This window comes from Lissotriton helveticus, chromosome 9 (assembly GCF_964261635.1).
Source record: "Lissotriton helveticus chromosome 9, aLisHel1.1, whole genome shotgun sequence".
Lineage (NCBI taxonomy): Eukaryota > Metazoa > Chordata > Amphibia > Caudata > Salamandridae > Lissotriton > Lissotriton helveticus.
Genome location: NC_136070.1, coordinates 692,803,985 through 692,829,090, shown reverse-complemented (window position 1 = coordinate 692,829,090; position 25,106 = coordinate 692,803,985). Strand labels below are relative to the sequence as shown.

Here is a 25,106-nt window from a genome sequence, read left to right as displayed (position 1 = left end):
TAAAAACGTATGTCAAACACTTTCTACACCTTCCTACATACACATGTGATGGTCTCCTATACTCGAAAAGATCATTTGGGGGCCTCAATATACCAAAAGTATGTACACAAATTGGTCTCAATAAAGTCAATAGTTTATTGTATCTCAGGGCAGCTCCAGATCTGTACATACCGCATTCCTTCATGTATGCAGGAGAAGTAATAAATGAAAAAATTGATAACATCATCAAAACGCACAAACTTAACATTTCAGACATTGGGTTTCTGAGCTATGATTTGAATTTGTTAGCAACATATGATTGGAGAAAAGAAGAATTTGAGAAATGGGCAAATCTCCCTGTCCAAGGTGATGGTATAAAATATTTAGCAAGTAATCCAACCTCAAACATCTGGATCAGCAAGCATAACAAAATGAAAGAAAACTAATACATAATTGCGCTTATGTTAAGAGCAAATGTTTTATCTACTAGGGAAACCATCACTAGAGGAAGAAATCATACATTTGCGACTTGTAGATATTGTAATGATGTTTGCGAAACAATTTCTCATATTTCAGGTGCATGTCCTGAAACCAAGGACATTAGGATAAAAGGACACAACAAAATTCTGGAACTGCTCATTGATAGAGCAAAAAGGTGTGGTTGGATCGCATATAGGGAACCTCATATTAAGAATAATCAAGGTGAACTACGAAAACCAGATGTAGTGTTTACCAAAAATGGTACAGCTGTAGTGATTGATGTTTCAATTAGATATGAAAACTCACAGAATTCCCTTGAATTAGCATATGAGAGTAAAGTGAAATATTATCAGGATCTGTCACAGCAAATCTCACAAGATGCACCATTGTAAAATTTCATGGCTTTATCGTAGGATATCGTGGTATTTGGCCTCAATGTAATGATATTGTTCTGGCTGATTTAGGTTTGCAAATGTCATTCCCATTCAAGAAAAATGTTTGCCTGACTACTTTAATGGACACTCTTAAAATGTGTCAAGAATTCATGGACAATTGAGTATCAAGCTTATACTGAGATGTACACTTTCTTGCCGCACACATGTCACCCTTATATAGCATAATGTTTTAACATATAGGTTTATAGTTGACACAAGATTTAGTATAGATGTGAATTTTATAGATGTGAATTTTTACAATTTTATAGATGTGCATTTTCTAGTTAGATGTGTAATTTGTAGATGTGTATATTTTATAAATGTGTGCTTATAACAATTTATATTTATTGAAATGTCTTGATTGAGGAATAGGTCTCAAATAATCTCATACACATAGTTATCACACATTGATTATTGATGTCCTGCTAATCATATTTTAATTTCTCAGGACTGTTCGTAGACAATTTTAAATTGTTGGAATAGGACTGCAGGGTGTACTATCTCCGGCCTATACGTGATCCCAGTTCCAGTGAGGACAGCGTTGAGTGTGGCTGTACTCCGGAGCGAAAGAATGTTGTATTGTTGGAAGCAAAACCAAATTGATGCTGATGGGCAGCATAATAACCCAGAATGAGCCACCGCGAGGTGGTACAGAATAGCCAAATGCCTCGTCATCTAATTAGTGATGCGCATGAATGGATGAACAAGATTCCCACTGTCCCTACCTACTATTTAGCAAAACCACAGCCAAGTGAACGGGCCTGGCAGAATCAGCGGGGAAAGAAGTCTGTGTTGAGCTTGACTCTAGTCTGGCACTGTGAAGAGACATGGGAGGTGTAGGAAAAGTGGGAGGCCCTCGGGCCGCGGGTGAAATACCACTACTCCTATTGTTTTTTCACTTACCCGGTAAGGCAGGTGGCGAGCCCCATGGGGCTCTCACTTCTGGCTCCAGGCGCCCGGTGAACTCCAGGCGCGACCCGCTCCGGGTCAGTGGCAGGTGGGGAGTTTGACTGAGGCAGTAACGCAGGTGTCCTAAGGTGAGCTCAGGGAGGACAGAAACCTCACACGGAGCAGAAGGGCAAAAGCTCGCTTGATCTCGATTTTCAGTATGAATATAGACAGTGAAAGCGGGGCCTCACGATCCTTCTGACTTTTTGGGTTTCAAGCAGGAGGTGTCAGAAAAGTTACCACAGGGATAACTGGTTTGTGGCGGCCAAGCATTCATAGCGACATCACTTTTTGATCCTTCGATGTCGGCTTTTCCTATCATTGTGAAGCAGAATTCACCAAGCGTTGGATTGTTCACCCACTAATAGGGAATGTGAGCTGGGCTTAGACCGTCATGAGACAGGTTAGTTTTACCCTACTGATGATGTGTTGTTGCAATAGTAATCCTGCTCAGTACGAGAGGAACCACAGGTTCAGACATTTGGTGTATGTGCTTGGCTGAGGAGCCAATGGGGTGCAGCTACCATCTGTGGGATTATGACTGAACGCCTCTAAGTCAGAATCCCCCCTAAACCGTAATGATACCGCTGTGCTGTGGAGCCTCGGTTGGCCTGGGATAGCCGGCCTCTCTCGGTGGCCGGTGCGTAGAGCCACTCGCTTGGGAACCAGAGCGCGGACGGAAGGGGGCCGCATCCATCGCCCTTAGTGTACCGCATGTTCGTGGGGCACCTGGTGCTCAATCATTCATAGACTACCTGATTCTGGGTCGGGGTTTCGTAAGTAGCAGAGCAGCTACCTCGCTGCGATCTATTGAAAGTCATCCTCTGAGCCAAGCTTTTGTCTCTCTGTGCTCGGGTGCCCGAGAAAGCCCTCCTCCACCACACCCAGGGGTGGGTCCCTCTGCCACCGGGCCGGCAGGAGGGAAGCAGAGGGGGTAACGCAGGCCCGTGGTAGGCTGCCTCCACCATGTGCCCTCTGGCACGGGGGCCTCCCCCTCCCGTCCCTGCCCCACTGGGGTACAGGGATGGGGGCCTCCATCCCTTGCGGGTGGACAGGGTGACCAGATGGCCTGGGAAGACCGGGCCTCCCCTTCCCCCTGCTCCCGGCCAAGTCGGCAGGGAGGCGAGCAGCAGCCACCTGGGGGAAGGAGCCTCCAGAGCGGCTGCCTCGGTGTGCCCAGCCACACTCACCGGACTGCAAGGGCGACTTTTCACGCCACCCTCCCAGGCCATCTAGGTGCTGGGCCATCCCTGGCCATCTGGACGCCTGACTGTGCGACCAGATGGCCCTGCGGTCAGGGTGACCAGATGGCCCTGCCGGCTGGGTGACCAGATGGCCCCGTGGGCTGGGTGACCAGATGGCCCCGCGGGCTGGGTGACCAGATGGCCCTGCGGGCTGTGTGACCAGATGGCCCTGCAGGCTGGTGGCCGAGCTAACTCCAACTTTTGTCCCTCCCCAAAGTTTTGTAAGCCCCCACGTAGTGGTGGCTTAATAGTCGAGAAAAATGGGCTCCCCGGGCCGGCTGAGGACATGGCAAGGGCTTAAGTCTCCTTGGTTCCAGGCGAGGGTCCGGGTGGTGGGGACGGGGGTCCACCGATGCCCGGGGAGGCTCTCCACGGCCTGCCTAGGGTTCAGAAGCTCGTGCTGCGACCTAGGGTCCCAGGCTGTGGGAGCCCCCTGTCCTGGAAGCTAGCCTAGGGTCCGGGTGCTGTAGATGGGGGGTCCGCCGGGGCCCGTGGAGGCTCTCCCTGACTAGGGTTCGGAAGCTGGGACCGGGCCCGGGGCTCGTGCTGTGTCCCAGGGTCCCAGGCCCGGGGCTCGTGCTGTGTCCCAGGGTCCCAGGGTCCCAGGCTGTGGGAGTCCCCTGATCCAGCGCTCTGATTGAAAAACTGTCTCAAAAACGCTACTTATCACCTCAATACTCACCATTAATCACAAAACACAAACAAAGGCCCATAATACCAATGAGACAATTTTTGAGCAACTGAATCATGTGGTCTGATTAACTAATCTACTCTCATATTATTTACAAAACTATATACAACTGCAGTTTATCTATTTTCACCATGGTTTTTAAAACATTTATCATTTATTAATCAGGCCACTAAGGCAATTGGATCAACTGATGGAAACTAGACCATGAATAAACAAGACCAGCTTGTCTTTTCAAATCTAATTTTATTAACTTTATTTTCCATAAAGAAAAAAGCATTTACGTTTAGAATCTTTATTTTATAAGCAAATAGGAAAGCAGCATTTTAATAAGGAAATAAGTTAATGAACTGACATTTTCAAAGCAAGCTCAGAAACATGAAATATTAGCAAAATAACAGTTTCCATTCCCTAAATCTATTTCCCTGTCTATTTCTCACTTCACCTAGAAAGGGAAAATCATTTAAAGTCTGCTGTCCTTACGTGCGCCAGAAGTCCAACAGCATGTCACGTCATTCAGGAATCAGAAAGCGAGAGTTTTTTCTCCTGCTCATAATGTCAGGTTTTATACCTTTCTTTCTAACTAAACTTTCTACATTTTACATTCTTTTCAACGAATCCAAGCTTCTCATTGGCTGTCCTGCGCCAGTCCATGATAAAAACATTAGCTCATCTCCGTTTCTTGACCAAGTCTAGGCTTCACATAAGCCCTATTGTCTTTTGCTTCCACAACTTTCGGCTTCCTCAAGTAAGTTACTTTTCCTCGAGTTTCAAACATCTACTTCCTAGCCTTGGCAGACACATTAAGTTCCTGTCTTTGAGCCTTTTCTCCAAGAGCACGTTCAACTCAACCAAAGAACTGCTTTTTCAATTAACGATGACAATGCAGTAAAAATCTTCACAGCTACGCATGTGCAAGGCTCCACTCTGGACAAGCTTTTGCGTCTGCAGCTCTGTCAGCCATGTTTTTCTGAACCACCTTTAGGCCTCACTTTGAAAACTATTATTAAACAAACACAAGACATCAGTTAATTGAAGAATTGAGACCCATTCTGTTACCCACCCCTTTACTAATTAATCCTGTTAATTATGTTACCTAGCAAAAGCACATTCAAGCAGCAATATATTTACTTTTCTTCTTTGAACTGCACGATCTCCATGAGCTTTTGTCACAGAAAAGACATAACATAAGCACACAAAATAAGCACATGCCATTAGTTAAACAGCCGCATTTAATACTGACAAAGACAATAGACAAGGTTAGTTTATTATTTTTCTTTGCGTTTGCAACATAAAGCACATTAGTTTATCCCGCGTGTACTGATGAATGTATTCTTAAACTAAGTTGATTAGTAATTTCACCACATGCTGATTAATTTAATTACTACTGTTATGGGAGATTAACTTCGCAAGTTTGAACAAAATCTTGTTTTTCACCTTGCTCCATCAACTCCCTCATCTGGTGATTTCAAAATCACCAAATAATACCCAAAATTTATAAATTTTCAACCCTTGAACATGTTTTGGACTTTCTTGATATTAGTATTTCTAAACTTTAGATTCATCTGTTTTTCTGCAATTTTCATATTGAGTTCTCTGAAACTCTTCTAATTCTATTTCTTTTTCCTTTTCTTTTCTTAATTTGTAAATTCTTTTCTTTTCTATTAGATGTTTTCTTCTCCTGTGTATCGTGCAACTAATTTTTAACAAAAGTATCACTATAGCTATGACTATTAAAGGAAAAACTATTTTACTTATAATTGAACTACCAATCTCTTGAAACCAGTGTTTAATTGCTGCAAATCTTTTACTTAAGCGATCTGAAAAACTATCGTCTTCTAAAGGTTCAACCTCAATATGTAATTCTGTGATATTCTTAATATACATTTCTATATTCTGACTCTTGTCAGGTATGAATGTACAAAAATATTGGACATGTAAAATTCCACAGACTCCACCCTCTTTTGCCAGCAAAATGTCTAAAGCAAGACGATTTTGCATCACCTTAGTTCTCATAGCAATAAGCTCTGTATTTACTAATTGAAATCCACTTGCAGTATCTGTTGACAATCTATCAACAATTGTAGACATTTTTCTAATTTTATTTGCATTCAGTGTTATTCCTACCATGGGTATTATTGCACCAAATATGTCACCCATTATTTCTGAATCTATTCAGGTGATTGCCAATTTCAAATAAACCCTTTGCATTTCTATCTACATGAAAACATTTTGGAAAGACTAAACCTACATAACATGTCCCATACCAGTGGTCTGGGAGATTGTAATAAGCTTTATTCCCACAAATAAAATAAATTCCAGGAAAAATTGGATCTTTGCCTCTTTTAAATCCCCAAACCCCTAGTATACGATAAGTGTCTTCACATTGACTTGCACCTACAAAATAATTATCAAACAAAGTATTGTCTCTTCTTATACAAAATTTTCCACTAACAGGTTCATCTATGATGAATTGCAACATTTTCATTTCACCATTAAGCTTCTCATCTTCCATCTGCCAACATTTTGACTTAGTATGTTTCATCATCTCATTTCGCTTGTAAATTGCCCTTCTCTCTTCCACCATACTTAAGAACGTCTTCTCTTCTGTTCTCAATTTACATGTTAAATTATTTCTAAAAGCATACTCATAAGTGAGTTCACTAGACACTAAGAAAAATTCCCTCATCTGTTTGGCATGTTTCACTTTATTCAAACTATTTTCAACTTTCAAATTTGCAAAAATCTCATCAAAATCTGAATAATAATATTCCAGACGTCCAGTTTGATAAAACAAACCAGCTATTACACTACATGTTATGCCATAAGTAAGAGGAAGCATATTATATGTAACACCTTCAGAAACAGAAGTAGGTTACTTTACACAAATGTAGCACTCTTTTACATCCATCACCTTAACGTATTCAGATAAAAGTCTTGAAAAAGTATTGCTAGAAAAATCTCCTACAGATCTATCTTGGTGAATCTCCGGTTTATGTACAATGATTTTATTTGACTTGTCAACTTTATCATGATTAACCACAACTTTACTAGTCATGTTAGTTTTATACATCTCTTTATCTATTCCAAAAGGAAAAATGACAGCTAAAATTAACCAAACTAAAATTATCAAGATTACACATATTGAAGACAATTTGCAACATCTTCTGAAAATTGAGCATCTCGAATTATTATTAGTAGAAGGCATCTTTTCTTCTAAACAAGAACCTTATAAACAAAATGAAAAATGAAAAAATAACAAAATATACTCCCCTCTTTTTTTTTAACTGATAACTTTACTTTCTAACAACTTTTCTTCGACCTCATGTCATACATCAATGTGTTTTCCAGCTAACACTTTCTTCGACCTTGTGTCACCTAACACAATTTCTTCAACCTTGTGTCACCTAATGAACAAAATCAATCATTATCACTTTTATCATCTAAATGTCCTTGACTACTATTTACTTCTACTACTGGTGGAATTATGATGTAAGTCCACTCAGGTGACTTGTACTTCTGATTTGGCCTAAATATTCTTTTTGCTCTGCTGTTTATCACTTCAATTTTCTTTTCTGCTTGTTTTTTCTTATTTGAGTCTTCTTCTTTTTAACTTGTGATCTCGTTCACATGCTCTTTTGCTTTATTCACTAATTTAAATTTTAGGCCTTCATTTCAGTTGGCCAATTATCTCCTTTTCTTGTTAATTTCCTTTTTGGTTCTGCTAAATTATATTCCACTCTCCAAGCTCTTTTCCTTGATCTTTTCACTTTTTTTTTTTCAAAACCAATTTTATTGAGCAAGTAGGCAATAAGAGAGTGGCACCCCACCAATCGGAGGTCACCACCAACATTACAGTTACAGTATATCAGTTAAGTAGCAAATATTCAAGTATGCATTGAAAATAAGCTCGTCATTAATAAACCCCCGAACCCACCCGACCCCACAACCCCCGTCCCCCCCCAACTCCCCACAACTCCCCCCCACCCCACCTCCCATGCACGTGTACATACAGCAGCGGATTAAGGGCATAGGTGTAGTGCTACATGAGTGTCACAGAGTCAGGCCTAGTACATCCATTCAATCAGACGTCTTCTTCTCGCTCCACGGGGGGATCCAGAGACAGGCCCCGGTATTCGGCCCACCGCTTCCAAATTTTGTAGTGTTTGCGAGGGCAGCCCCTCGCCTCAAAGATCGGCCTCTCAAGGCCCATGAAATAGTCCAGGCCCGCCTTCCACGCCGACAGGGGAGGGGTCCTCACACTCTTCCACGCCTGTGCTAGGTCTCGCTTGGCCACAACAAACCCCAAAAGCAGCAAATGTCGCTTGTAGACGTTCCCGCCAATACCCTCCATAATATGCAGCAACCCCAACCGATGGGTGCGGGGAAGGTCCCAGCCCAGGACTTCAGATAGACAGCCCCATACGCCTCTCCAAAAGCCAGACAATCTGCCACACAACCACACTGTATGCAACAGGGATCCAGGCACCATCCCGCAACGCAGACATTCTGGGGACGCAATCAGCCCAGCTCTCCACAGTCGCTCGCGGGTGTAGTAGGCCCGGTGCAAGTACTTAAATTGGATGAGCCGGAGCCGTATAGCAATGGCGGCCCCACAAGGGGATTCTAGTGCTTCTCTCCAATCGTCTTCGTCTAGGGGCCCCACGTCCACCTCCCAAGCAGCCCGAAGAGAGTGTAGGGTAGAGGAGCAATGGATAACTAGTGTCTGGTATATCCGGGATACCTTCCTATCTCCCAGGTCTCCCATGAAGACCTTCGCCTCGACAGGACTGAACTCAGGCAGGGAGTCCAGGTTAGCAATACTCGGGGTGAGGGCATGGCGCAGTTGCAAATAACGGAAAAACTGAGACTGAGGCATTTGGAACTCCGTACGCAGTTCCTCAAATGATTTGAGGGTAGTGCCGGACATGACCTGGCCCAGTAGCGAGATACCTATCGCCTCCCAGCCCTCAAAGCCTGCCAGGGCCGCGAGCTCCGGGAGCTGGCCATTATGCCAGAGCGGCGTCTCAGCCGTCAGTTTGCCCCACCAGCCCATGCGACAGAGGGTCTGTCTCCACACCGCAAAGACCACTCTGGTAACCGACGGCAGTGCACGACGCAGACGAGCCGAGTATAAAATGGTGTGCAGCGTGTGATCGCCCATGAGCGACCGCTCCAATGCATACGCCGGATCCCCCCTGTCACCATACCACCACTCATTAAGAACAAGTAGTTGGGAAGCCTGGTAGTACGAGAGGAGATCAGAGGTGGCCAGGCCCCCGCAATAGGTGGACAGGAAGCACGTTTTCAACGCCACCCTGGCCGACCCACCGGCCCACAAAAAGCGACCCAGCGTCGAGTTGACTTGGCGAAACCATTGCAGACCGATAGGGTAGGGGAAGTTTTGTAGCTGGTATAGCAGTCGAGGAAGCGCCACCATTTTGAAGATGGCCGACCTCCCAAAGATAGTGAGGGGCATTCTGGACCAAGTCTTGACATCGGCTTGGACCCGTTCCCAAACCGGTAGGACGCCACGATCCCACGCTATGGTGCGTTATTCCGAGAGATAGACGCCAAGGTATTTCAGCCCATCCGTCGCAACTCGTAGTCCTGCAGCCCAGGGGTCTACCACAACTCCGCTACCCAGCACCCATAGAGTGGACTTGCGAAGGTTGAGCCGAAGGCCGGAGATCTCGCCAAAGATGCGCATGACCTCCAGTACCCGGGGACCCGAGCGCTGCAGTTCGGTAATGAAAAAGAGAATATCGTCTGCATATAATGCAATTCTATCCACCAGGTCCCCACCCCACTCAAACCCGCGTATCTGGGCATCTGCTCGCACCCGGGATGCCAAAGGCTCCATCGCCAGGGCAAACAGGTACGGTGACAGCGGGCAGCCCTGTCGGGTACCTCGTCCAATCTGAAAGCGCCCAGACGTGGCTCCGGCCACCCGGACTGAGGCCGTGACGTTGGTGTATAGTAGTTTCAAATACGACAGGAACACCGGGCCGAGGTTTAGGCGGGGCAAGAGCGTAAACAGGTAGGCCCAACTCACTGAGTCAAAGGCCCTGTCAACATCCGCCAATAGAAGCGCTGCCTGTTCATCCCGAGCCCCCATGGCATCTATCGCCGCCTGCGCCCGTCGGATATTGTGGCGGGTTGCCCTACGAGGCATGAACCCGGCCTGATCAGGGTGGACCAAGGCGGTAATATGGGGCAGCAGGCGGTTTGCCAAGGCCTTAGCCAAGACCTTGGCCTCTACATTCAGCAGCGAAATGGGTCGATATGAGTCGTGCCTGTCTGGGGCCCTGCCGGGTTTTAGAAATACCACGATCTCGGCATGGCGCCAATCCGGCGGCATCTCCCCCACCGCCCGTGCTGCCTCAAGCGCACGTCTGTACTGGGGCCCTAGTTGAAGGTGGAACTTTTTGTAGAATTCACATGGGTAACCACTCGGGCCCGGCGCCTTCCCGGTATTGAGTTGCCCCAGTGCGTCCCCGAGTTCCTCGGCCGTGAGCGGGACCTCGAGCGCAGTTCTAGTGGCGTCGGAGACGGCCAGTGGCAGCAGGTCATCGAGATACGCGGAAAGCTCCTCCAATGCCAGGGAGTCCTGGGGGGCGTATTGTGTCTCAAAGTAATGGGCAAAGCTAGCCGCGAGGCGGGCCGGATCTGTCACCACCGAGCCATCCTCCGCCGTGAGGCCCGGCAGCGTGAGAGGCTGGAAGGTAGCCTGACACAGCCGGTGGAGCATTGTGCAGGACTTGTCCCCCCACTGATAAACCCTGCTACGCGTGGTGAGCCACGCCTGTCTGGCTTCATCATGCAAGACCGAGGCATAGGATTGTTGCGCCTGCAAGAGCTGCCGTACCGCAGTCTCATCTCCACCCTCCCGGCCACGCCGCTCCAAGATCTCTACTCGGGCCGCAGCGGCCGTAATGGCCTCCCGGCGCTTTCGTCGGGCGGCTGCACACCAGGCGATATCAACACCCCGTATTGTGGGCTTCAATGCCTCCCACACCGTTACCGCGCCAACATCCCCTTCCGGATTATCGCGCCAATAATTATCGATCGCTTCGCGCAAGTGATGTACGTATTCAGGGTGCTGCAGATGCCACGAAGACATCCGCCAACGAAACGGTTGTCGGTGCGTGAGAAGGTCTATGGTGGCCACTACTGGGGAGTGATCCGACAGACCCCTAGGCAGGATGGCAGCGTCTCTCACACGACTCAAACAGGCACCAGGCATAAAGATGTAGTCCAGTCTCGAGAAGGAACCATGCACCGCCGATACATACGTAAACCCACTCGCAGCAGGGTGAAAATGGCGCCACACATCAACCCAGCCCAGGCTGTCCGCAGTTGCACGCAGTTTAGTATGTGGGGGAGAGGAGGAGGGATCCACTGCCACAGGCGCACGTCGCAGACGGTCTGAGCCCACATCCATAACATCATTCCAATCGCCCCCTACCACCGTCAACACATCCGGCATGTCATCCCACACAGCAAAGAGTCTCTCTGACAAGGCCCACTGCATAGGGGGAGGGGCATATACACTACCAAAAATCACCGGTTCGGTACCCATCTGTCCCTTGATGAAAACAAAGCGGCCCTGGGGGTCAATCCACTGCCTCTCATGAACGTACGCCACCCTGCGATGAACCAAGACAGCCACCCCCCTCGACCCCCTCGCAAAGCCGGCATGATAAACCTGCTGGAAGCCAAATCTCTGGAGGCTAAGGACCTTAGAGCCCAGCATATGAGTTTCTTGGAGCAGCAGCACATCCACCGCTTCCCTCTTCCCCCAGCGCAACACTGCTCCACGTTTGATTTTATCGAGCATCCCCCTCACGTTCCATGTTACAACTCGAATGGCCTTATGAGGAAGCACAGTAGTTGGATCAGCCATCATCTAGATATTCACCTCCGTTAGGTCCTCCGCGCCACCCCAGCACTCCCCACCAATCATAAGGTCCATCATCAATATACACGTGCGGTCCCACCCCCCCCAGCCCCAAACAACAACAAGCCAACCCTTCCCCCATCCCCGCTCCCCCCACCCCAATACCTCATAGAACACTGAAGTGTCTGTCGCGGCATGGAGAGACCCGGGTCCAGAACCGAGGACCTAGGGCTCACCATACCAATGGATCCCAACACCCCGGCCATCACTCACTCACCCCCCTCCCACACCCACAGCTCGTGAGGGTCTAAGGCCCCTAGAAGTCGCCTCCCGAGCCCCACAGCATTCCCACAGATAGCCCCATATTCTTACATGCGTAGAAAGTCTGGCATCACCAGGTCCCTAGTAGCCGATCAGATACAGAGCAGGGTCACACATTACCAGACAGGATTAAGGTCCGGGCCCCCCCAGAGTTCAGCTGCCAGCATCTGAGTGCTCAGAGTCCATAGTGCCACTGGTCTGTGTCGCACTAACGGAGGCCGACCGTTTACGTGATCTGGACCTCCGGTGTCGCCCCTTCCGGTTCGGGCGGTTCGTCCGCTCTGGCGATGATCCTCTCGACCCTCCCGGATTCAGCCCCGGCTGGGGATGCGGCCTGATCCTTACCGCCTCGTCCGTCCACCGAAAGACCTCCTCGGGTGAATCGAAGAAATGTGTCCGGGACTGGTGCACCACCCGTAGGCGGGCCGGGTACAGGAGAGAATACTGGAGTTTCAGACCCCGCAACTTAGCTTTAGCGGCCACAAAGGACTGTCTCTGCTGCTGTACCAGCTTCGTATAATCCGGAAAGATCATAATTGTGTGATTTTCATAGGAGAGCGAACCCTTTTTCCTTGCCTCTCGCAAAATGACATCGCGGTCATGGTAGTTCAAGAGTCTTGCAATTACAGGCCGGGGGCGCTCACCTTCCGGCGGCCGCTGTGTCAAGGCCCTGTGTGCCCTTTCAATCACGAAACAAGTGGACAGTGTCCCCTCTGGGAGCCAGTCCCCCAGCCATTGAGTCAAAAACTGCACCATGTCGTCTTTCTCACACCTTTCCGGAAAACCTATAAAGCGTAGGTTGTTCCTCCTTGCGCGCCCTTCGGCATCCTCCACCCGGGTAGCGAGAGTCTTCTGGGTGCGCTCCACCTCCGCCAGCCTCTGCTTCAGCGCGCCAATGTCGGTCTCCGTCACATGTGATGCGAGATTCGGTCACAGTAATTCGCTCCACCGCATTGCGGAGATCCTGGCGCAGCAGCGTAACGTCCGCACCCACGGCCCCAATCTTGGCATCAAGCATGTCCCGGGACTGGGTGATGGCCGCCAAGATCGCCGCATTGTCCGGCCCTGTCCCGCTGCCACTGCTGGGCGCCCCTGCTCCACCACTGGGCCCCGTGAATTTGTCTATAGGGCCTTGTTTGGGCGGGCCTCCTCCACCGCCCCTGGTCATTGCTACTTATAGTCCCAACGTTGTCACTCACCGGACTGTCGTCTGTGGCCCCGGCGCCGGAGACCTCCGCCCAGCCGGACCGTCCACCCGAGATCAGGGCGGACACCCCCGCAGCAATCCACAGCCAGTCTCCAGGAGCAGGCCTACGACTGTGGGCACAGGGAGCCTCGGGCCCCAGCCAAGCGCCACCACAGGCGTCCCGGGGGTGCAGAGTGAAGATTACTGCCTCCAGGCCAGGCCAGTCCCAATGACGCGAAACTCGAGGCCCCGGTCTCACAAGGGCGGTGTAGGCCTCCACCACACCGTGACGTCCGTGAAAGGTCTCCCAGGCACAGCACTCGTTTATAGGGCGCCTCCACACCTCGTAGGTCACTGGAGCTGCAAAGTCGGGCCGGGACCTACCCAGTTGAAGCGATCTCCGGCAGTCCGGCACCGACCGCCGCTCGGCGTCCCGAAAATCGAGGTCCCGGATCCACTGCCAGTGACCAGGCCGCTCTCCGCCGCCGGCGCCACCAGACCCCGGGATAGATGGAGCCGCCGGACCAGCGCACCGGAGGGGTCAGAATACTCCCCGGAACCGATGCCACTCACGTGGTACAAACTGCGGGCTCGGGGGCCAGGATAAATGAACAATTTGTGTCCGGGCCGGCGGGAGCTCTACAAAGCTGCGACCGCCATCTCCGCCCGCCAAACAAAGTCCTGATCTTTTCACTTTTGATTCATTTTCACTTTCATCTGTTTCGCTTTCTGTGTTATCAGCTGATTCATTAATAATCAGTTTTATTGTATCAGATTCTTCTTTAGATTCAGGTACTTCTTTACTCGGCAGTTTCACTCTGTTAGGAACATCATCCTTATAGCTGGTACTTGGAATTTCTTCTTCTTCTTCTTCTTCAATTACTTTCAATTTTCCAGTTTCAGAATTATCGTTCCTTCTTCCAGAGCTTCCAATCTGCTTTTCAATACTCTCCTGATCTTGATCTTGAATCACTCCTTGTTCAGTTTCTTTTTCTGCTACTTGATCTAGCAGATCTTCATCATTTTCAGAATCTTGTATCACTATTTCTTCATTCAATGCTTCATTCGCATTTGAATCTTCCAGATGTCGACTTTCTTGTCGATCTTCAGGATCTGGATTTCTTTCAGGTTCTTCTTCAGAGTCTGAATCAGCTGTTGTTTCACCTTCGTCAGGATTCTCAGGTGCTGGCACTCGTATGGTATGGCTAGCATGAATCCATCTCTTCAATCCTCTACACTTTACTGCATTTCTTGTGACTACTATCACCTGTCTTGCCTTCTGCCACCTTGGTACTAGGCAGTTTCTTCTTCGGTGTACTTTTGTCCTTACCCAGTCTCTTGGTAACAGATCATAAGCTTGTTCTTTCTCTTTTGTAATTACTTCAGTTCCCACCTGATGGAACACAGAAGTCACCACATCAGATAGATTTTTGCAGTAATCCATAATGACGCTATCATTAATGCTCAACAGTTTATCAACTGGAACAAATGCTTGCCTCATGACCCTGCCCATTAAAATCTCATGAGGACTCAAACCTGTTTTTCTATCTGGAATGCTTCTCAAAGACATCAAAACAAGTGGAAGTGCGTCTGTCCACTTCATTCCTGTTGCTAAGCACATTTTTGCTATTCTGTTTTTTATTGTACCATTCACTTGCTCAACAACACCTGATGCTTCTGGTCTGTAAGCACAATGTAATTTTTGCTTAATGTCCAGTGCTTCACAAATCAATTTTAACAATCTGTTTTCAAAATGTGTGCCACGATCTGTCTCGACCGTCACCGGAAATCCATACCTTGGTATGATTTCTCTCAAAAACCAATTTTGCCACAGTAACTGAATCATTGTGACGTGTTGGGAACGCTTCTACCCATCTTGAAAACAGACAGATTATCACCAAGACATATCTGAGTTTGTTGTGAGGTGGCATGTCAATGAAGTCAAGCTGTATTCTGGTAAATGGACCACCCTCCCGTCCTATGGTTCCCATGCTCACAACTGTTTTTCTGTTTGGATTGATCTGTTGGCAGATAAGACACCTCTGACAAAAAGATTCTGCAATTATTCTGAATTTTGGATTGTACCATATTTGTCTGAATAATCTAATCATTGAATCTCTGCCAATATGTCCTGGACCATGGTACATGCGTGCCATGTCAGAAATCATACTGTCTGGCATTACTGGTCTGTCATCTTTGTAAACCCAAACCTCATCTTCTTCTCTCTGTCTGCATCCTGCTTTTAACCATGTGTCTTTCTCCTCATCATTTGCCTCATCTTGCAACTCTTTTACTCCCAGCCAAGTTTCAACTACAGATGTTAGCATAAGTGAGTTCAAAACATGTTCATTGACTTTTTCCCGATTAATGGACATATTATTCTTTGCACAAAATTTTGCTATTGAGTCAGCATACGAGTTTCCTTTTGTTATGTAATCTTCACCTTTTTTATGTGCAGTGCACTTTACTACTGCAATTATTTCTGGTAGCTGTATTCCATCAATTAATCTTTTGATCAACTGTGCATTTCTTATTGGTGATCCCGCAGAAGTTAAATAACCTCTTTGAGACCAGAGCTGGCCATAGTCATGGACTACACCATATCCATACTGACTATCAGTCACTATGGTAATTTTTAACTCTTTTCCCATTTCACATGCACGAATCAAAGCAACCAATTCTGCTACTTGAGCTGAACGAATTCCTTTGAGACAGGAAGCTTCAATTACATCTGCAACTGTACATACCGAATATGCTGCGCTCAGAACACCTTCATCTGTTCTTAAGCATGAACCATCAACAAACAAAACATAATCTGATTCAGCTAATGGGACATCTTTTATGTCCTGCAACAAGGGGGGGTAGCTGAACTGTTCCTATAGAGAGAGAAAAATAGGTTGGCTGGCGTGACCAAAGGTGTGTGTGTGACACCTTGGGGCATCCATTTTGTTGGATGTAGTTGCCTCACACACCCAGAAGGGTGTCATGCTTCATCATCGGCGGTTGCTCCTCGTCGGGGAGGCGGTGCAATCCCCGACGGGCTCACCTCAAAGAGGGGCGCTTTGGCGGAGATCTTTTGTATCAAACTGCCTTATGGTGGAGTGGGGGGGTGTGGGCAGGGTAGCAAGTTACAGGGAAATCAAAAGGGGGGAGTGAAGAGGTGGTGCCGATGGGCACCGAGGTGGGCACGTCCTCCTCTTAACAGGGATAAAGGTCAATCAAACAAGGGCCACCTCGCAATGGGTGGGTGTATAACCGGATATTGTTGGAATACACCTTCTTTGTTAAAATACCCCTCACACACCAAAAGGGCCCTTGGTGTCATGCTTCATCATCGGGGTCTTCCCGTCCCGCTGCGGGGCGGGGCAGTGCTGCGACAAGCGGATACGCCGGAGCACCTTTAGATGGAAGTGCTATGTGTATGGAGTGAGTGTCAGTGGGGTCAGGAGTGAGATATAGGTGAAATGTTAAAAAATACCTGGCCTAGTGGAAAAAAGGATATTTATTAAACACTGGCTGGTATTGTTAAAAGAAAAGTGAAGCGGAGAGATGGAGCTGATTAATGGGCTCTCTCTCCTATGTGGGTCAACATGTTTCGAGGCGCTAGGCCTCTTCGTCAGGACCTTAGGGGAGATCCCCCTGTCACTCACTAGTGTTTCCTCCACAAAGGTAGAAATGGTGTATATACAAAAAAAGTGAAAAAAAGGGAACTATGTGTGTAAATACAATTAATAATTACAACACTGCTATACTACCACACTGATAATGTAGTATGCCTGCAAGATAAGAAAACCAGTTTAATAATAGCGCCGATCCCAGTATGTGCTTAACTCTATGTCACCTGTAAGGGAAAAGAGACATACACACACAGATATACCGGTATGCAAATGAGGGATCTAGCATGATTGGTGAAGAAAAACATCATCAGACAAACATAGTCACACACACAGAGTAAGTAATGGGGGATGAGGATAGCCAGGGAATCAAATACATACTTTTCACAGGAGGAAGTAATGCCTCATGAGTCAGCTTTAGACTGAAGGGTATAGTGGGGTCCCAACTGCAGGAGGGAAAAGAAGGGGTTTGCATTGTAAGTTCTGTCCCATTAGTAGTATCCCTAGGTACAGGCATGGCTGGGATATACAAGTTTATCCTCTTTGAACCGGCTACGCCGTACTTACTGAGCCCCTAGCACGCTTGTGCTTCCTCCTTCGTCTGCTGCTTCCGTGGTTGTGAGGGAGGAAGGGAGCGGCGAGTATTTATATGCTTAAATGATTGGATAATTAATCAATTACCTCAGGAAAAGCCCGCCGAAACTATAAGGGCCTAACAGGTAAGTAAGGGGGGCGGCCATGCTGGAAGGTCCGCTACCTGCTCGTTATTATGCGCGTTCGATCTTGAGTGTGGTAAATACAAGGATCGGTGCATGACTTTAAGATAGGAGATCGTTACATGTTTAAGCCTGGGGTACTGAGGGAAGGCTCTGACTTGGCGCTGAGCAGAGAAAAGCAATGCGTGTGCCGAGTGCACCGCGCATGCGCCGGTCACCCTGCATCGCGCGCATGCGCGTCACGAAGTCACTATCGCCCGGTGTGTGCGCGTGCGCACAAGTACCTAAACAGATAGTGTCGATTTTGTCTCGAGGTCTGGGGAAAGACTGCGAGGCATGCAAAGGAGTACATGTAGTGTGGCTCCAGGTGGGGCGGATTACAGGGTTTAATGCTCAATAAATTAACAGGAGGATTTTTACTGTGCTTAAAGGCAGTTCTTTGAGGACTAGAGAGGAGCATTAGGTTTGTTCACGTTAATAATGGCTTCAGTTTATTATTATAAGGAAAATACAGTCATGTATAAGACTTCCATTTTTCTAAAAAATGGGTGATTTGTTTTTGTAAAAAACAAAAAGGGGGGGGGGAAGAGGGACAGGTAGTAAACCTATTGAGGTAAAGGGGAAAGCTTTAGAGCCATACACCTATTTGCAGAGAAATTATTCATGGTGGCTCTGGCTGTCAGTGGCTGTGTCACAAGCAGCAGACCCTAGGTATTTAAATGAGCCCACGGAATATCGTCATTCAAGCCTGTGCGATGTGTCCCCAGACGGTACACCCAACGTTGCTCTTTCGATAGAAGGTCTCTATCGTTGGAAAAGGCTTCTATGACGGTCCATTTAAGGTCGTGGACACTGTGTCCAACAGTAGCAAAATGTGTAGACATTTTCGTGGTAGTCTTATTGCAGCGGACGTTGCTACGGTGTTTGCCCATTCGGATCTTCACGGGTCTGCTGGTCATTCCCACATATTCCATGTGGCACGGACACGTGATTAGGTACACCACATTGCGGGTGTTACAGTTAGTGAAGGCTCGCTGTTCCCATGTAGATTTGTTAGAAAAAGTGATGTTTCTACTCTTCTGCGTGTATTGGCAAGATACACACGAGCCACAGGGGTGGTGCCCGCTTACACCTGCTATCCTGGGGGGTTTACTCGCTCTTGTAGCTTTTGGTCTGGTATGAACTAGAAGATCCTTCAGGTTCATTCCTCTCCTATGCGCAAACATAGGTTTAGGAAAATTCAATTTGCCACAGGATAACACTCTCCAATGTTTGTTCACGATCTTCGTGATCTGGTTGGAGTTTGTGTTGTAAGTTGTTACGCAAATTGGGCGAGGATCGGGTTCTTTCCTTTCGGTATCCTCTAAAAGTGCTTCCCTGTTGTTATTCCGTGCACGTTTGAGGCCTTTCCGAACAATGTTCGTGGGGTATTGCCTGTTCAAAAGTTTGACCTCCAAATCTGCCGCCTGTGTTTTGAAATCCTCAATGTTGCTACAGTTCCGACGTAGGCGAAGGAACTGTCCGTACGGGAGATTCTCCCGCAGGTGGCGTGGATGGAAGCTGCTGTACAGGAGCAGACTGTTCTTTGCTGTAGGCTTAAAGTGAATGCTCGTTACAAGTTTACCGTCTTTCGGGTAGATGTTTAAATCCAGAAACACCAAATTTTCATTAGAGACCGTGTGTGTAAATTTCAGGAACTGATCTTGTTGGTTCAGCCAGGTCATGAACTGGATAACAGAGTCTTGGTTACCCCTCCAGATGACAAAAATGTCATCTATATACCTCTTCCATGTTAATACCTGGTGTCTATAGGGATTGCTCTGTCCCAGGATTTTCGTTGATTCTAGGTGGTGTACATATAGTCCAGCCAGGCTGGGCGCACAGGTGCTCCCCATGCTGGTTCCATGTCTTTGGAGGTAGTAGGTGTCCTCGTATTGGAAGAAGTTCTTTGTGAGGGACAAAGAGATACACTCCAAGACCACTTGTCTAGGGGTTTGGTAATCCCATGTTGTAGGGAAAAGTACTTCCTCTATTATTTCTAACGTTTCTTTGTGTGGGAGGCTTGTATAAAGGCTCTCCACGTCGAGTCCTACTAGGAGATCATGCTCTGGGTCAAAAGGAACGTCTTTTATCAATTGGAGGACTGCCTTAGTTTCTCTGAGATAGGTGTCGGTTTTTTGGACAATTGGTCGAAGAAATGCGTCAGCAAACTTCGATAGTGGTTCCAAAAGTGAGTTAATACCGGACACTATCGGACGCCCAGGTGGATAGGGGGCGTCCTTGTGAATCTTGGGGATAGTGTAAAAGTATGGTATTTTCGGTTTATCTTGGACCAGAAACTCACTCTCTTTCCTAGGGAGCCAATCATTAGCTCTGGCTTCTTCGATCATGATTTGGATCGCTATCCTTACTTCCTCAGATGGATCATCTCTCAGTTCTTGATAGTTACGTTCATCTTCCAGCAATTTCCTGCACTCCCTGTCATAGTTGCAGTGAGATTGTACAACCGTGGCCCCACCCTTATCGGCTGGTTTGATCACTATAGTCTGGTTATTTGCAAGTTCTTGTAGGGCTGTTTGTTCTTGCCTGGAAGTATTCCAAAAGGAGATCTTATCACCCGTGGGTAACTTGTCAAGATCTTCCATTACTGCTTTCTCGAAGGTTAGCAGTTCAACAGGGATAGTTGAGTCTAATGGGGTGAAAGTCGACTTTTTCTTTAGCCCTGTATCTGACTGCTCGGTGCCCTCTTTGGTGGAATCCTGAAAGAAAGCTCGGAGTTTTAGTTTTCGCATGAACTCCTTCATCTCCATGCAGATTTTAAATTTGTCCATTCTGTTCGTAGGGACAAAACCTAGACCTTTTGATAAAACATTCGTCTGGGCCTCTGTTAAATCCTGATCTGATAGGTTCACTACTAAGTTCCCCGACTGGTGGAGGCTGTTTGGCTCCGAGTCGATACACCGGGTATGGACTCCGGTGGTTGGTTCCAATGGACTTGGGTTCCTTTTCGATTTCTTCCCCTTCTGGGGCCTCGGCGCTGGCCTAAAAAAGGCTGCTGCCCATAGTAATTGAATTGGGGAGCTTGTGGGTCCCAAGGTTGGAAGGGATGGCCCATGAAAGGTGGTACTGGTTGGTATTGCATGTACCCTGGGGGGGCCTGGTATGGCATCCAACCTCTTCCACCCCTTGGGAATTGTCCTCTAAAGGAGGGCTTTCCTCTGTTGGCAAGTTAGCCTGGTGAGGTGATTAAAATGTAGCAGGGGGGGCCGGAAACCACTTTATTCTGGGGGTCCCCCTACTGCAATTAAAAGCGTGAAGCTAGCTCGCTAGGGATCAACAGGTTAGGTCGAGTGACGTGGTTTGTACAATAGCAGTGAAAGTGACACCATCTTAACCTCAATGTGGCTAGTCAAATGGTGATGTGCAGGATGTCGAGCACCTAACTCACCTAATCGTCGGGGACTACTTGCCACATGAGGGATCGGCGGGTCAGTACAACGGGGTCGAACCAGTTAAGTGTAGCTACAGGGAGAATAAAAGTATTACCACCGAGTTGGATATAGGAGTTGTAGTAGGCTGGGCGCGACATCCTGCACATCACCATTTGACTAGCCACATTGAGGTTTAGATGGTGTCACTTTCACTGCTATTGTACAAACTATGTTATATTGTGATCGTGTCTCTCATAAGACTGCTGTTTTTAATCAATTTTAAATCACTTTTATCACTACCTCCCTCACTTATACAGTGTGAGTGTGTGATATTTACACTGCACGATGCATGTTGTAAACAATTAGGCATGTTCAGGTGGTGCTTATAGTTTAATATAACCACCAGCATACCACACCAGTTCCATGGCTTGGCGATGACTTACAATGTTGTTGATAAGATATATAATGACTATTAATGTGTATTTTTCTTCTGTGTTTAGGCATAGGATTATCCGCAGAGGTAAAATATATCAACACCACACACATGACACTAGCATGTTGTTGATTTTATTTATTTTCACTTTTTCAAGGTCCTGATGAATCGCGGGTAATAGCCCCAGTGCGAGAAACATGTCGACCGATTCCTGTTCTAGTCTCCTCTAGGGTCACTCGACCTAACCTGTTGATCCCTAGCGAGCTAGCTTCACGCTTTTAATTGCAGTAGGGGGACCCCCAGAATAAAGTGGTTTCCGGCACCCCCTGCTACATTTTAATCACCTCACCAGGCTAACTTGCTACCCTGCCTACACACCCCCACTCCACCATAAGGCAGTTGGATACAAAAGATCTCCGCCAAAGCGCCCCTCTTTGAGGTGAGCCCGTCGGGGATTGCACCGCCTCCCCGACGAGGAGCAACCGCCGATGATGAAGCATGACACCCTTCTGGGTGTGTGAGGCAACTACATCCAACAAAATGGATGCCCCAAGGTGTCACACACACACCTTTGGTCACGCCAGCCAACCTATTTTTCTCTCTCTATAGGAACAGTTCAGCTACCCCCCCTTGTTGCATTACTTGTACCTTACACGGGCACATGCTGATACTGGACCTTCCACTCCCTTGAGTGGTAATTGGTGCCCGTGGATCGAAAGATCACTCTCCCCTCTCTTTGATTACTACATCTTTTATGTCCTGCCTTGGTTTGGTGCAATATTCTAATACATCCAGGCATTCATGATTAACCTCATCTCTGATTTCTGTTTCAGAACCGTCAGGTAATAATGTGGAAGGATTTAAATTCACACATCTCGCAATTAAAACATTGTCCCAGCCAAGGATAACCTTTTCATATTTCGTAAGCCTATTGTTTGTCAAACGTTGTGTTTTGCTTCTAGTGAGGAGAATTTCAACTGAGTGTGGTACATAAACTCTCACAGGAAATCCCATTATTATTCCTTTGCTTTGTTCCAAACTTACACTTGTTGCAGCTACTGCTTTTAAGCAAACTGGTAATGCTTTTGCAACAGGGTCAAGAACAGCTGAGAAATATTCTATTGGCTTTCTCAGTCTTCCATGTCTTTGAATCAGGACTGATAATGCACAACCTTCTCTTTCACTGCAATACAGCTCAAATTCTTTCTCATAATCAGGCATTCCTAATGCTGGAGCTTCACCCAAACTTTTCTTTAACTGTTCAAAAGCCTCCTATTCAGTTTGTGTTAGACTCTTTTATGTCTACTTTTGTCAGTCTCTGCAGTGGCTTTGCGATTACTGTAAATCCACTAATCCATTGGTGACAATAACCTACCATCCCTAGAAACATTCTAACCTGTCTCTGTGTTTTTGGAGGTTGCATTGCTTGAATCGGGAAACATCACTTACAACGCAACTTTTACCACGCGATGCTTTTACATCGCAACTTTTACACCGCAAACCATTACAACGCATGGCGCTGGGGGGGCGCTCTAGGATAGGGAATAGGTTTAATGTACTATCCAACACCTTCCCTACTATCCACGGGGACTGGAGTTGGAATAGTAAATTAAACTATTCACTATCCAGCGCCCCAAAGCACTATGCGTTGGTATGGTATGCGTTGTCAAACTTGCGATGTAAAAGCATGCGTGGTAAAAGCATGCGTTGTAATGTCGTACATGGATCACTGAAATAATATCGACTACCAAAATATCGACTACCCAAAATATCGACGAGAAAATATCTACAACCAAAATATCGAGTTTGTATGTACAAACAGGTAAGTACAAAAATATCGAGTACAAAATATTGTTAACAAAAATATAGTTGTAAAAAATATCGACTTTAATAAAAACAATGTTTAATTACATTAATATAAAAAATTAATTACTAAAATATAATTAACAATACTTAAAATAACTATTAATAATTAAATAATTAATGAAAGTAAAAAAATAATATTTTTTTAATCATATTTCTTAAAACATATATATATAGTAACAAAATTTAATTAAATAATAGCCAATATTATTAACGTACAAATACAAAAGAGTAAAAATTACTATTCCCACTACAAAGAGTGCAACAGTGGATATATGACGTTACAACGCAACTTTTACAACGCACTACCATTACAACATAAGTATTGGTAAGTATATAATATTTTTTTTTAATTTAAATTATTTAAAATTATTTAAATATAATTTAATTTAATTTAATTTCATTAAATTAAATTAATGTAAATTTTATTTTACTTTATTTTTACACTGTACCCCTGTACCCCTGTACCCCAAAACTGAACCTGAACCCTAAAAAAACCCTTTACCCAAAAACCCAAAACTGTCCCTGAACCCTAAAAATACCCCTTTACCCAAAAACTAAAAACTGACCCTGAACCCTAAAAATACCCCTTTACCCAAAAACTAAAAACTGAACCTGAACCCTAAAAATACCCCTTTACCCAAAAACTAAAAACTGACCCTGAACCCTAAAAATACCCCTTTACCCAAAAACTAAAAACTGACCCTGAACCCTTAAAATACCCCTTTACCCAAAAACTAAAAACTGACCCTGAACCCTAAAAATACCCCTTTACCCAAAAACTAAAAACTGACCCTGAACCCTAAAAGTACCCCTTTACCCAAAAACTAAAAACTGACCCTGAACCCTAAAAATACCCCTTTACCCAAAAACTAAAAACTGACCCTGAACCCTAAAAATACCCCTTTACCCAAAAACTAAAAACTGACCCTGAACCCTAAAAATAGCCCTTTACCCAAAAACTAAAAACTGACCCTGAACCCTAAAAATACCCCTTTAATTTAACATAATTAGCAATTAATCAATTAAATTAAATTAATTACCAATTAAATTTTAATTAATTAACAAATATTATTTAATTACCAATTAATTAAATATTACTACCAATTAATACATTTACATATTTAATAAATAATAATTAAATTACTTCCCACCCTATTCCCCTATAAACCCACAACCCGCTACAGGAAATACATTATTTTAATTTACATAATTAGCAATTAATAAATTAAATTAAATTAATTACCAATTACATTTTTAATAATTAACATATAATATTTTATTACCAATTAATTAATTATTACTACCAATTAATAAATTTACATATTTAATTAATTATAATTAAATTACTTCCCACCCTATTCCCCTATAAACCCACAACCCGCTACAAAATAAAATTACACAATAATTTTAAAAAAATCATTAATTAAATATAATTATAACATAAAATGACACTTTTCACACATATTATAACATAAAAACACTATAAATAATTACATATTATATAAAAAACGATATTTTTTACTTTCGATATTATTTACAGTCGATATTACTTCACTTACCTTAAAAACGATATTTTTGCTGTCGATATTCTGTCCTGTCGATATTTTCTCCAAACGATATTTAAAACTCGATATTCTGTCCAAACGATATTTTGGAGTCGATATTATGTCTGTGCACCGTCGTACATCCCTTGAATCATTTTTATTCTTTCTGTTGTCACTTGTCTGACTCCTTTTGCAATTCTGTGACCAAGATATTTTACTTCTTGTTTGCAAAACTGTAATTTTGCAGGAGATACTTTATGTCCCTCATCTGCCAGATGATTTAAAAGAGTAATGGTATCTGTTACACAAATATCTCTTGTTT

The 25,106-nt window shown here is 45.6% G+C and overlaps 1 pseudogene; it reads left to right on the top strand.

Annotated features, from left to right (window-relative positions):
* The first annotated feature begins 1,658 nt into the window (after nt 1-1,658).
* LOC144783705 (28S ribosomal RNA) lies at nt 1,659-2,679 on the top strand (annotated as a pseudogene).
* The last annotated feature ends 22,427 nt before the right edge of the window (nt 2,680-25,106 follow it).